The 13,979-nt window shown below is 41.5% G+C and overlaps 1 protein-coding gene and 1 non-coding gene across 10 annotated transcripts in view; both read right to left on the minus strand.

Moving 5' to 3' along the window:
- Positions 1-13,979, minus strand: part of DAB1 (DAB adaptor protein 1) — a 1,363,191-nt gene that overhangs the window by 248,488 nt on the left and 1,100,724 nt on the right. The window lies entirely within an intron of this gene.
- TRNAC-ACA (transfer RNA cysteine (anticodon ACA)) lies at positions 890-962 on the minus strand. Its single transcript has one exon. It is a non-coding gene; the product is annotated as a tRNA-Cys (tRNA).

A 13,979-nucleotide genomic window follows, 5' to 3' on the forward strand; every position in this document is an offset into this window, starting at 1 on the left:
AACGAAAAGCCAAGTGCCAGCACTCCAAGCTGGGCTCCCTCTTGGGCTTACCCTGCTCCTGCTCCCCGCTGCATTTCACTGCCCTTCTCCAACAGCTCTGCCAGCTCAAGGCGGCTTTGCCCATCGCAGCAATACAGCTGCAAGCTCCTGCTCCTATTCTTAAACTTATTTAAGCCTGCTGCTGTCAGATGAGTGGCAAGGCCTCCTCCATGGACTAAGAAAAAAAAAAAAACAAAACAAAACTATAGACATGGATGTAAGTGTGGAGGTAGGGCCCAGGGAGGCTTACCCATAAGGGCTGAGAGTTGTCAGATACATTAAATGTTGGGCTCATGTTAGTCACCAAGATTGGATGATTTAGGAGAAAGGTAGGGAAGCATTTTCACCCACAACCACTGCAAGGTCAATGGGACCTTAGCTGAAACAGTAAAGTCCCAGCAATCCATTGGAAGGATAATATGTAGCATATATATCCATGTATTTACAAGTCCAGGTCCTTTTGTGATGATGATGATTAAAAAGGCCCCTAACTGGGTGTGGAGGAAAGAAAATCCTCCTACACAGTTGGTGGCAACATAAATTGGTACGCCACTACGGATAACAGTATGAAGGCTCCTTAAAAACCTAAAAAGAAGTACCATATGATTCTGCAAACTCTCTGGGCATGTATCTGGAAAAGACAAAAACTAATTTGACAGACAAATATTATATACTGGATAGATAGATAGTGAAGTCGCTCAGTTGCGTCCAACTCTTTGCAACCCCATGGACAGTAACCAACCAGGCTCCTCCATCCATGGGATTTTCCAGGCAAGAATACTGGAGTGGGTTGCCATTTCCTTCTCCAGGGAATCTTCCTGACCCAGGGAATCTTCCTGACCCAGGGAATCTTCCTGACCCAGGGATCGAACCTGGGTCTCCCGCATTGTAGGCAGATGCTTTACCATCTGAGCCATCAGGGAAGTCACATATTATATATCACATATATAGAATCTTTAAAAAAATACAAATTAACTTATCTACAAAATACAAACAGACTCCTGACACAGAAAACAAACTTATGATTATGCAAGCAGAAGGGATCAAGAAAAGGATAAATTAGCAGTTTGGGATTAAGAGATACATACTAGTATACATAAAATAGATAAAGTACAAGGACCTACTGTACAGCACAGGAAATTATATTCAATATCTTATAGTAATCTACAGTGGAAAAGAATCTGAAACACACACACACATATATATATGAATCACTTTTCTGTATACCTGAAACTAACACAATGATATAAATCAACTATACTTCAATTAAAAAAAAAAAAAAACAAACAGGTCCCTAACTCAAGAAGCTCATAGTCTAGGGCAATAACTCTACAGATGTATACATTAAAAGTGTCCACAAAGTTTTTAGACAGCTACCCAAGATCACCCAAGACCTTGAATCATAATAACTAATCAGGACATAAGAACTGGTATTTCAGCAAGTTCTGCCAATAATTCCAACATGCATTCCTGGTTAAAAATCACTGGTCTATGGACAAAGAACACACTTTTTTAAGAGGCAGCCCTTCTTGCAGATTCTCACCATCACTCCCACCAGTTCTATAGCCTTGGGCATGCTATTTAACCTATTTAACGTCAGTTTCCCAATCTGTAAAATCAGTGCAATGGTAAAAGGAAGAACAATTTTTAAGTTCTTCCTGAATGTCAAGCAACTGGCTCACTGGAAAAGACTCTGATGCTGGGCAAGACTGAAGGCAAAAGGTGAAGCGGGTGGCAGAGGATGAGATGGTTGAATAGCACCACCAACTCAATGGACATGAACTTGAGAAAACTCCAGGAGATAGTGGAGGACACAGGAGCCTGGCATGCTACAGTCACAGGGTCACAAAAGAGTCAGACACGACTTATCAACTAAATAACGACAACAAAATGTTAAGAATAGTGCTAAGTACTTTATACTTTTTTTCTCGTCATAACCTCATCAGATAGACGCTATTAATGAACAGAAACTAATCTAAAGCATTTGTATTAGTTTCCTGTTGCTGAGTAACAAGTTATCACAAATTTGGCAGCTTAACCTCACACCTGTTTGAGTTTACAGCTCAGGCAGGCTCAACGGGCTTCTTGGCTCAGGGTCTGGCCAGGCCAAAATCAAGGTGCTGGCCGCAGGTGTTCTCATCTGGGGCTCTAGAGAAGAACCCACCTCCAAACACAATCAAGTTGTTGGCAGAATTTGGTTCTCTGTAGTTACAGCTGTGGGCTAGTGCCACTCACGGCTCTTCAAGCTCATGCCAATACCTTTTAGGGGCCCTTCTCCATCTCTAAGACAGCAGCAGCACAGTAAATTGCCCTCATGATTTGAACCTCTCTGACTCCTTTTCTAAAGCAGAAATCTTAAAATCTTACCTTAAAAGCAGAACTCTCTCTGCTTTTAAGGGCTTGAGTGATTAGATCATCCCCACCTGGAAAATCTTCCTTCTTAATGTAAACTATGCACATAACATAATGCAATCACTAGACTGGCATCTCATCATAGCACAGATTCCAGAGATCAGGGCATAATATTAGAAGTGCTACCTTGCACACAACTATAGCCAACTGAGTGAGTGGGGCAGGTCTCAGTTGTAGTTGTAATGTTGGGTTAGACTCTTGCTCTGCCATTTAATCTCTGCCTCTGGACAAGATACTTAATTTCTCTGAACGTCTCTCTCATCACAGTTTTGCTGTTGCTGTTCAGTTGCTAAGTAATTCTGGGACCCCATGGACTGCAGCACGCCAGGCTTCCCTGTCCTTCACTATCTCCTGGAGTTTGCCCAAACTCATGTCCATTGAGTCTGTCATGCCATCCAACCATCTCATCCTCTGCCGCCCTCTTCTTCTTTTGCCTTCAATCTTTCTCAGCATGAAAGTCTTTTCGAGTGAGTCAGCTCATCATAATTAAGTGGAGGATGTTATGAACTAGTTTATCTATTATGAGGATTTACTGAAGTTCCACCTGAGAAATTAACTAATGTCTGAAAGAAGTCAGAAATGCAGAGAATGGTCTAAGACAGGAAACATCATTTTGTGGTAATGATCACATTACATTTTGAGGATTGTGATGGGAATTAACCGTGATACAGCATCTAGTATAGGGCTTGGGTCACAGAAGGTGCCTGATATACAATAGTTCCTTTCCTCCTGGAGTCTATGTTGTACATGGTGGTGTGTCTTCTCATGTAGGTTTCACAAATCCATGTCAGGTGTTGAGCTATTATTACCGGTGCTTTACAGGTAAGAAAGGGTCAAGTAATTTATTCAGTGTCCCTCATTAAATGAGAGCAGATCCAGCCAAAACTCAAACTTGGACCTGTCTTAGTCCTTAGCACTGTGCTTTCCATCTGAAACTTTCAAATAACAATCGCCTAGTGTATTACTGAATCACGTCTGCTGCACCCACCACAGTAAGCACAATTTTATGGCTTGCATTTTAATCCCCTTAACGCTAAGCTCACAGAATCATGCAGACTCATCACAATGCCAGCGTCCCCTCTTGCTGCAGTGTGCACAGCGCAGAATTGATAGTCCACTTCATTAGGAGGACACACAGGGCCTGTTAGCAACATCTGTCTCAACAGAAGCCAGCATGCTTCCTTATCTCCTGACCTACATTTTCCCTAGTATGATTAACTCATTTTGGGGGGGTAGTGCCCTAGTATTTGGGTGAACACCCTAAGTTCAAAGGCATTTAGCTCTGGACACTGAGAGGTCAGGTAGAATTCTATAGCCAAGAAAAGAACAGAATTGGTCTGGGGATCCAAAAGCTTTAACAAGGCTCTTTCATTCTCATTTGGCCTGGGAAGTCCCATGTGTACTCTTTCGTTCACCCATTTGCATCGCAGTTCATTCATTCATGTGGGAACCCATCCATTCAAACGGTCACTCTCAACTTTGTCTTTTATGAGAAGCATGGCCTTCAAAGGTGACTAAGTGAGGTCTTGCTCACAAGGAGCTCTCCGTTGAGGAGGAAGAGGGACATATTAAAGGTTCATCACAGTAGGACATGGGAAATGCCACAGCAAAACTCTAAAGCACAATGAAGGAAGAGACCAACTGTCAGTAGACATTTTTTTTTGAAAGTCAGTTTATTTTTTTATTTGGCTGCATCGAGTCTTAGTTGCGGTGCACAGGCTCTCTAATTACAGCACACGGGTTTAGTTGTTCCACAGTATGTAGGATCTTAGTTCCCCAACCAGGGATTGAACCTGCATCCCCTTCATTGCAAGATGGACTCTTAACCATTGGACCACCAGGCAAGTCCCTGTCAGTAGACATTTAACAGCTGCCTTGAAGGACGGACACAAAGAATGTGGATAAGAGGGAAGGGGCAAGAGGTAGGCAAAGGGCTCGGAGAATGAAACTACAAGTTGTAACTGAAAAATGGTGAATTCAACACAGCAATAGCACACATGGGGCATGGGATAGGGAGGGCACAGGGAAGAATCCCAAGGATGCTCTTTTTATGTCATGCTGAACACTTTCTTTTTTTCTCACTGCATAAGAAGTTAAGGACTGATTTTTCTTCTAAATGAGAAATCTTGCCATTTGAGAGTAAAACATATCACTCTGATCCCAGGGTAGATCAAGATGAAGGGACAGAAAGCTAGTGAAAACAGACACCATGGATCCCACCAGGTCCTTAGTCCCCTAGAGAAGGCACAGGAACTGGATTCCTGGAGCTTCCTCATCATACCCTCTAACACGATGGAAATATTCTGTGCTGTTTGATAGGGTAGCTGTGGGCCATATGAAGCTTGTGAGCATTGGACATGTGGCTAGTGCAACTGATGAATTGAATTTTTCATGTAAATGCATTTAAATTCATTGAATTTCAAACTTGCCATGTGTGGCAAGTGGCAGCTTTATAGGAGAACACTGAGTTAGAATTCTTTGGGTGTTTGCATTTCTACTCTCTCTTCTCAAGGGACCCAGCCTCCTGTACATGCGGATGAGAGAGAATATCCCATGGTGGTGGTGGGCATTTCTGACACCTGTCACTATTGGATTTGGATTCTTTGAGGGCAGAAATTGTCCCTCTTCTCTGGGAGTATACCCAAAGTGCCCAGCTCAGGACCTGGCATGAGGAACGTATGTTGAGCGGAAACAGGTACTGCCCAGATGAAAGGCAATGTTTCCCCATGGGGAGATGACTTATCTTCTCTTAGGGAAGCTTTATAATTAAACACAAACCACCTCTGAGACTTATTTTTAATAGCCCAGAAGTAAGCTAAGTTGGAAAATATATTACCCCTGCTTACATTTATCATCCAACCAAAAGAATTTCTTTGCTTCTTTTTAGCATCAGGGCTCTATATAAAGAAACAGGAAGATTTTCTTTCTTTCTCATGAGGCTACTCCTATTTCCTACTGCTAATGAGCTAAGCAAAAATGTTCATTATAATTTTCCTAATAGTCTTGAGTATATAGGACACAGTCTAAGAAAAAATAATAGCCCAAATAACTAGTGTTAAGCAGCACTTCACAGTTTATGAAACATTTGCCCATGCACTGATGAGTTTGATCCCAACAATAGCCTTGAAAGTTTCTAATCATCATTTTCATTTTACAGAAAAAGTAAAGGCTCAGAGCATTCTCCAAATTATTCAAAGATTCAAAGCTCTATGAGGTAGAGTTAAAACTGAAAACCAGGTTGATCTAAGAAGCTCCTACCACATGTACGGAAAACACTTTGAGTAAACTAAAATGAATTATACGTAGATCTCAAAGACTGGATTAGATTTCAACATAAGAAAATTAAAGACGAGTTTTGCCTGCTCTGTTTTCCCTGCCTGGAGAGATATTCCCTTTTTTCATTTACCCAAAAGATTATTTCATCCTGAAAGAATCCAAACAGACTAATTAGTTTCCTCTTCAGAAAAAAAAAAAAAAAACCACTCTATTAATAAATTCTTTGCTGTCTGATTCTCAAAGACTTTTGCTGTTTGTCAAATCATTTGTCAGTTAACTAATTAATTTATCCATCCATCCAACTGGCAAACTTTTAAGGAGCCGCTGTTGTGAACCAGTCCCTCCACCCGGAATTCATAGATGAGAAGGAAACAGCCTGTATCTTCTAGAAGCTTAAGCTTTCTTGTCTCTTGACCCTGATTATTTTGAATTGAACTAGTATTCATTCCTTTATTTCATTTGTCTATGGCACACTGCAAACCTCACCCACCATCAAACATGCTAGGCATGCTAGCAGTGGCATCATTCATACTGATGACAAATATATATTAATTGGTGGTAGAAAAGAAATTAGAAGCACTATTTTACTATTTACTGAGCATTTCTTAAACCTCTACACTGTGATAAGACCTGGGAGTGGGGAGAAAGAAGGACAAAACAAATAAAAGGAAAAGGCACTTCCCTAAGGAGCAGAGAATCTGATTAGGGAGACAAGACATTTATAAAAAGTTGAAATGTAATAAATCAAAGAAGAATACACTCAAAAAGGCAAATTTGAATCTCATACAGGACATATGACAAATAATGGTTTTACTGCACACATTTATCGATCGTCTACCAAGTGCCATACACAGTGCAAGGTATTTTGGAAAAACAGCTCCACTCTTAAGCAATTTTCACGCATCATCTGATTGGACTCACCAACCCTAAAATGCCAGAATCATTACAGATGAGGAAAACTCAGGCTCAGAAGATGGTAGCCAGACCAGTGAAAGGGAGAGTGTTAGTGGCTCCATCGTGGCTGACTTTTTGTGACCCATAGTCTTCAGCCCACCAGCTTCCTCTGTCCATGGAATTCTCCAGGCAAGAACACTAGAGTGGGCAGCCATTCCCTTCTCTAGGACATCGTCCTAACCCAGGGATCAAACCCGGGTCTCCCGCCCTGTGGGCAGATTCGTCCCTGTATGAGCCATCAGGAAAGCCTGGACCAAAGTCACAAATAATACAGGCACCAAGACCCAAACTCAGGTTTTCTGACTGCATGTCCACTGTTTTTTCCACTAGACAACATTGCCTCTAATGTTACAAATTAACTAATGAAAGGTAAGAATGATGAACATAGGCTAGAATGAGCTGAGGAGGATGGGCTTGGAAAATGAAGGATGGATATGATAGTACTATGGAAATTAAAATTTCAGTCATTACGTGGAGTTTACCATTGCAGATTCAATGTATGTGATTAAACTACAGAGATTACTATTGTTATCAACGTTTGGTTAATTATATCGACCTTCCCTCGGGGATTGACTGTTGTTCTGGGAAAGGCCTTATTTAAGATAAATGCAGACCTTGTGTCTTCTTGTACCTCCTGGTACGGTTATCTGAGCTGTGCACATCCAAATATATTAAATAATGGACAACCGTTACACGTGCATTTATCTTTTCTATGTATGTAACCACTAGCACAGTAGGTATATTAAGAAAGAAAACTGAGGGTGCAATATAGAAATCCGGCAGATATTATCTCATTCACCACTGTATCTCCTGACCCAGATTAGGTGCTCCATATAAGCGTACTGTACTCATGAACCTAACTGCTTTGGGTTTCTTGCCAACTATTAATCAACACAGTATGTGTTGCACAACAGCCAAAAGGAACACACAAATATTCCATGTAACAAGGGGAAGGAGGAAGAAGAGCAGGAATAAAGCCCTGCGAAATAAACTGTTCTATATGGCTATGACCTTTGTCAGCCTTCTCCGGCCTTCTTCAGTCCTCCTCTAATCGAGAAATAAGACATGCAGATGAAACATCCCAGGTTCTAGCCTATCAAGTCTCAAGCCTATCACCCGGAGCAGAAAACAGATCATCAGTCTCACTAGAATGTAGGGCCTGGAATTGGTCATCTGGCCATAGACCTGATTAATAGCTTAGAACAGGGCGTGGACATCCAGAGAACAACTGAGTTACTCTCTGTCTGCAAACCTGGCCCTGAGGAGAGGACTGTATTGCTAACTTGCTCGGCAGCCGCACAGTGTTTCTCACTGGAAATGGGACTGTCACCATTTACATAGAGGGTCTTTCCGAGTCCATCTAGCCCTTGCCAGATCCTATCCTGGGAATTAGGGCCTTACTCTTCTTACTATGACTTCCCTCTGGCTCAGCCGATAAGGAGTCTGCCTGCAATGCAGGAGACCTGGGCTCACTCCCTGGGTTGGGAAGATCCTCTGGAGCAGGAAATGGCAACCTACTCTGATATTCTTGCCTGGAAAATCCCATGGACAGAGAAACCTGGCAGGCCACAGCTCATGGGATTGCAAAGAGTTGGACACGAATAAGCAACTTCACTTCTCTTCTCTCCATGCTATGAGCTCTTGGCTGGGTTCTGCCATGGAAAGGAAGCCATGGGGCTGTTCCTCTAACTTGCAGAGCTTCAAACACCCAGTGTTTATCCTTTCTGCAGCGAGGCCCAAGCTACATTATTAGTCCCCCTGCATTCTAAGACCAGCTGAAGGAAAGCCCATATTTTCAAGAGCTATCTACGGCTTGTTAATGCCTTCAGTCTCAGTCAAGTAATTTCCCCTAATTCCTATTTCTCAATCTTACATTAAAGTTACAAAATTTCACAGAAGAGTCTGCTTGAGTTATGACAGCCATATAGTCTTAGGTTTGCGGGAGCTAGTTTCACTTGTATGATCTTTTCATATGTGTATATATGCATCACTTCATATATTTTTTTCTAGGTACTGCATGTGAAAAAGATATCACAAGTAAATGGTTATAGATTTATGGTTGAAATTATTAAAGCCCAACTCCAAGGTCTTAGAAAAAAGCAACCTTCAAACTTCCCCTGAACTTTTTCTAAGAGTTAAAAGCATCTTTACAGTTTTCCCCCTTCAGGGATTCAGAGCATCTTGGAGACAAAAGCGTTTTCAGGTCCTTCCCTTCTGCCTTTAATCTTCTAACTCTGGGCAAAGGGGTCATAAAGGACTTTGCTTGGGCAAAGGCAGAGAGACAGAAAGGGATTCCTCTGGAGTGGAAAAAGGGCCAAGGCTCTTTCCTAGGGTGGGGGTGGAGGGAGATATACATTAGGGAGCTACAGGAGGTGCCCGCATTTCTAAAGGAGATGCTCAGAACACGTACCATCTCAGGACCTATTGGCCCTTACAATTTCCTTATTCTTACTTCTTAAGAAAAAAGTAAAAACAGGAGGAAGAAAAATACAAGGACATTCACAATGACAAGAGTAACATGCATGTAACTCCTCAGGTCTACCTACAACCCCTTGCTGGCTGCTTCATCATGCTTAAATAATTCATCTATGTAACTTCATTTTTCCCAATCCATTTAAAATTTTTGGAGTCACTTATTATGACTCCTAATTTCTGCCAAATATTTTAATACTAAAGGTTATTAACCTTCCAGCCATTCTTCAAGCAAATTTTAACCTGCTTTTCATTATAAAAGAGCCTAAAGTCTCACAAAGCATTTCAAAACACATCTAAACAGAACTATGTTCTTCGACTATCTCCATTTGTCATCCCCTAGAGCCACAATTCTAAACATAATTAACCAACTGGAAAAAACTTCAAGCAGAATTTCATTCAGATCGGTATCCTTTGATCATTGTTACTCTGGCAGCACAATTCATGTGCTTAGTAGATACTCAATAAATACTTACTGAATTGACTTGAAATGGGTTGTCACTGTGAGAGTCGGTTGTAAGCTATGAGTTGAAATGGGTTGTCAGCTGTGAGAGTCCTAAAGTGGGTGCTCTGAGGTTCCTTCGACTGAGCTACTCTAGTTTACATTTGAGCCATCCCACCTGTTAACAGTGCTAATTATCTACCTGCTAAATGGAAAAGATATGACTGATCAGCCATGATGCATTAATACCTTCATGTTTATTTTTATTATTTTTACTTTAATCATTCTTAAAGACTGCCTTACTTGGTGTAATTATGAGTGGTCCCTGAAATCACTGTGAATGAATATAACAGCTGAGACATACTTGGAAAAAATCCATAGATTTAATGGTGCATCTCTCCCACACATCCGGACATGCACAGTAGTTTTTCCAACACTTTTTGGCCCCCAAGTCTGTGTTTTCTCCCTTATGACTAAGCTAATAAAATTCTAAAAACTCTAAGCTCTCACGAAGTAGAAGAATCACAATCCATGTGTGTGCACATACATGTTTTTGGGAAGGAGGAAGAATGCCAGGAATGAGGGGCGGTCAAGCAAGCTCATACCCAAAGCCCTGGTTCCCCGCCTCCCTTGTCCCTTCTCTGCTGCTGTCTCCTTGGATCTTGCATCTGTCCAATGTCTGACCTCTAGGACTCATTCTGCATGTCAGGCTTGCCTGCTGGACAAGGCAATTCCAGTTTTTGATGCACTGGAAATTTACTCCTTGCAGAGGTCATGTCTTCTTTCAGACTCTGGAGAGGTCCACAGGGGCAGATGGATCCTGGCACTGCCTATTATGTGACATAAACAGTGGGAGTGGTGGTGACATCCTGCATACCAAGGGTACAGACCAACCTTGACAACCACCTGGACCCCAACTCATTATTGAAACAGATGAACATTCTTAACATTCAGATCCAGTCCATGCACATCTCCTGCCACTCCCCACAGTCATTTACCTCGTGGCTTTTGTTTTTTAAACCAGTCTTGAACATACCTCATTTTCACATGCCTCTTTTCCTTTATCTGTGCCATTTCCTCTACCTATAATGTTCTGCCTGTTGCTTCTTTAATTTGGGAAAACTTTCCATTTCCCCAAATCTATGTATTTCTTTTTTGTGCATCCTCTCTTTTGGACCCCTTTTTGGAAGAATCAGTTTTCCCTTTCCTCAGTCCAATTGCATTTTCTGCCCCATGTCCCTTCCAAAATCTTACAACATTTTAATTATTGTTTCATATGTCTGACTGCCTGGCTACAAAGTGAATTTGTCAAAGGCAAGGCACCACACTTATCCTGTGTATTCCAAATACCTAACATAGTGCTAAACACATTCAATGTGCAGAGTAAATATTAGATATGTTTGATAAAAGAATGAACAAACGAACAAATGGACCAATGAAGGAAAGGTGGATAGATGGGCAAACAAGTGAATGACTCTCTGTTCCATGCCTTAGAGGAGTGTTATCCACTAAACTGCTACTGAAAGTCACATATCACAAAATGTGCTAATGGTGAACCTGGGCAGATGATCTCCAGCTGAAAACCCTGTCTTGAGAGATGCAGAATAGTATTCACTGCATGGGTACTCCTGACCAGTGAAAACATTTGCCCTGCAAACCATAGACACAGGGACTGCATCAAATCTTCCTTTCATTCTCTACCTGTAGCTTCAAATAAACACCATCAAAAGTCACTTAAAATGCTCCACATCTCCACTTCTTCTTTTGTAAAATAACTTAATATATAATTTGAAGTTACTTGGAGGACAACATGCTGTAATTCATGGGGCAGTGTAAAGCGAGGGGCTTATCACCCAGTAGCCAATAAATGCACATGGTCCTCCTTTCTCTTATATTACCATGGGTTCTGAATCTAACTTATCTTCTCATGTAGTCTGCTATGGTAGAGACTACAACCTGTACCCCTCCACTGGGCCACATTTACCAGCCTCCCTTGCAGCTAGGTGTGGGCTTCTGACTGGTTCTAGCCCATGGACCAAAAGTATTAATAGAATATGAAAAGGGCCATTTTCAGGTCTTCTTCATAAAGACCACTTATGGACACTCTTCCCTTGGCCTTTTATACTTTTCTGGAATGGAAACCAGCACCAGGAAGGCTTTGGACCTATTTACAGGAAATGGTGGGACTTTCCTTAGCCTATATTCCTGAACGGCTCATGGAAAAGAGATGCCTGCCAATCAGATCAACTGCCCAGGGCTACTACAGGAGAAAGAAGTTCACTCTGCTTTCTCTTGAATTATGCATTTTGGCTGAGTGGCTGGAATTCTCCTAAACTAACACCACTGTATGCTCCTTGACACCCAGATCCACAGCACTGAACATACCACAGATCTAGAGCAGTGCTTGGCCAATAGTATATACTCATCTAAGGCCTCTAAAAGAAATGAAGGGGGAAAAAAAATGAAGAAACCCACACCTACATCAGCTAACAAGTGTCAGGGCTGAAAATGTGTCCTTGAGTTTGACTTCATGGACTTTGTCAAAATTGACTATAAAAACAGTGTTCAAAGTATTATAGTTTCTGGCTTTCCTGCCGTGTAATTCTCAGCACATATTGATTTTGAAGCTCAAATCTTTGCAATTCCCTGATAATGCAATTCTTCAGAATAATGAAGCAGGAAGGTCCCCGACGCCCACAATTGTGCTGGGAGGGTAGGAGCTGTGATTTTCTTTAACCACAGGTATCTGCCTTTGCTCAGGCCCTCATTATAGTGTATGGGATGTTATTTAATCGTCAATGAATTTTTCCCTAACACTTTTTCTCCTCCTTATGAAACCCAGTCAAGTCTCTTGCAGATGCTGTGTTGCCTTCCCTAACAGGCTTCCCAGGACAATCATGAGAATTAACCCTCTTGATCTGTGATGCCCCTCAACAAGGGAGGCATGTTAAGTTCAGGATCGCTAGATATGGGCAGTGCCAAGTTAGACCTTCTCTAAAGGTTTTAAGCAGTGACTCACAGTTGAACCGATTATTCAACAGTCACGTGTTTACTGAAGGCCTTCCAAGTGCTTTTTGCTGGTGAGGAATGCATGATTTACTTGTGCGATGGGACAAACAATTGAGCACAGGCACAGAATTTTGATGTGGTCCTTGGACATATAGAGAAAAACATCCATTTTCTGTATTATGCTGATTTATCTACATCATTTTTTAGTTTATTGAGTATCATGTCCCAGACCTTATTCTAGAAACTAGAGCTATATCTCTGTATAAAACAATGTCCCCCACTCTCATGAAGCTCTCGACAAAACAGTCCTGCTTATAATTTGATCTTAACATAGTATATCTCTTCTGATTTTGTACATGTTCTCTCTCTACCCAGAATGCCTGGTGCTCTTTCCATTACTCCACTCCATCTGTTTAACTTCCTGTGTCTGACAACTATCTCCATTCAAAATTCTGCCTGGGCATTTCCTCCTCTATTATACTGCTCTGATAATTTATTTTTTTTAGACTAAAACCTGTCCTACTCTGTGTGTCTTGCAATAATTTTCTTTTTGCATTTGGCACATTCAGGCTTCCTTGGTGACTCAGCTAGTAAACAATCTGCCTGCAATGCAGGAGACCTGGGTTTGATCCTGGGTTGGAAAGATCCTCTGGAGAAGAGAATGGCTACCCACTCCAGTATTCCTGCCTGGAGAATTCCATGGACAGAGGAGCTACAGGATCACAAAGAATCAGACACGACTGAGCAACTAACACACAATTGGGATGTACGGGTCTACCTCTTCTCCAAAGGTGGCAATCGAAGGCAAGGCTTGAGTCTCTTCCACCTTTAGGTCCCAGGGCCTAGAATCAGCTGGCCCACAAAACTTCAGCCAACCTTTGCTGTCCTAAGCTCAACTGCAAAGAAGGAAATCAAATCCCACTGAAATGGAAGTGCCTGCCCAAGACAACAGAACTAGTTGGTAGAAGAGCTGAAACCAATTCATGCCCTTGCTCAGATGAACCAAATACACTGCCATGGACTTTGTGGTTTGCAGTTTTGTCTGGAGACAAATGTTAGCTCCTCATTTCAATTGGCAGAATATAGTGCATCCATCTGTCTAGGTTTTGTACTATAACTGTTTATGTCAGTAATCTTTCAATCTTTTATAATCAGATTATATTTACTAAGGAATAAAAATATGTAAAACTAAGGTAGTTCCTACACAAGGGGGTCATGACCTAGGGAGATGGCAAATATACTAAAAAACTAGAACATTTAGCTTCCTCTTTCTACCCTACTATAAAAACCTTTAAGGACAAACTGAGAGAGTTCTTTAATCGGACTTTCCTATTACCTAGCACAGAAAGCTAGGTTCCAATAAAGTCTATAAAAA

Source organism: Ovis aries, chromosome 1 (assembly GCF_016772045.2).
Source record: "Ovis aries strain OAR_USU_Benz2616 breed Rambouillet chromosome 1, ARS-UI_Ramb_v3.0, whole genome shotgun sequence".
NCBI lineage: Eukaryota > Metazoa > Chordata > Mammalia > Artiodactyla > Bovidae > Ovis > Ovis aries.